The 779-nt window shown below is 38.1% G+C and overlaps 1 non-coding gene across 1 annotated transcript; it reads left to right on the top strand.

Annotated features, from left to right (window-relative positions):
• The first annotated feature begins 284 nt into the window (after positions 1–284).
• Positions 285–391, top strand: LOC131171677 (small nucleolar RNA R71). The gene has a single exon (XR_009142335.1). It is a non-coding gene; the product is annotated as a small nucleolar RNA R71 (small nucleolar RNA).
• Positions 392–779: the final 388 nt, after the last annotated feature.

The following is a 779-nucleotide window of genomic DNA, read 5'->3' as shown; positions in this document are numbered from 1 at the left end:
ACCAAGAATCTACTTTCATGCTTAGCTTGTCCATTTTCCTTGACAAAGCATCAAAACATAGCATTAATCATATTCATGGCATCAAGCTCAAACATACCATTGGTTTCTTGATCTCATTCCTCTCACAACTCCACTGGTAATTATTATAAGCAATTTTATCTAGAGTAGAAAAAGCTTCATCTTCAGATTTCTCCATAAGATCACCTCCAGAAGATGCATCAATTGTATTTCTAATAGCTGGTGAAACTCCATTGTAAAAGTGTTGAACAAGCATCCACTTAGGAATCCCATGATGTGGACATCTCCTTTGCAAATCCTTGTACCTCTCCCATGCTTCATACAAGCTCTCATCATCTCTAGGTTTGAAAGAATTCAGCTCATTTCTTAGCTTAGTTGTCTTGCTTGGTGGAAAATATTGAGCTAAAAATGCTTGAGAAAGTTCATCCCATGTTGTGATAGAACCCGGTGGCAAAGAATGTAACCACTCTCTAGCTCGGTCCTTCAAAGAAAAAGGAAATAATCTAAGTCGAATTGCATCATCAGAAACTCCATTTATCTTCAACATATCACTGATCTCAAGAAAGTGTGCTAGATGCACATGTGGACTTTCACTTGGATTTCCTCCAAATTGTGATTGTTGTACCATCTGACAGAGTGCAGGCTTCAGTTCAAAATTATTAGCTTCTACTCTTGGTCTTGTGATACTTGGCATGAAATCCCCAATGTTAGAATAGGCATGATCCTTCACAGAGCGGTTGTTATTGTTGTTGGCCATTTCT

This window comes from Hevea brasiliensis, chromosome 12 (genome assembly GCF_030052815.1).
Source record: "Hevea brasiliensis isolate MT/VB/25A 57/8 chromosome 12, ASM3005281v1, whole genome shotgun sequence".
Classification (NCBI taxonomy): Eukaryota; Viridiplantae; Streptophyta; class Magnoliopsida; order Malpighiales; family Euphorbiaceae; genus Hevea; species Hevea brasiliensis.
This window is presented reverse-complemented; position numbering and strand designations above follow the sequence as displayed.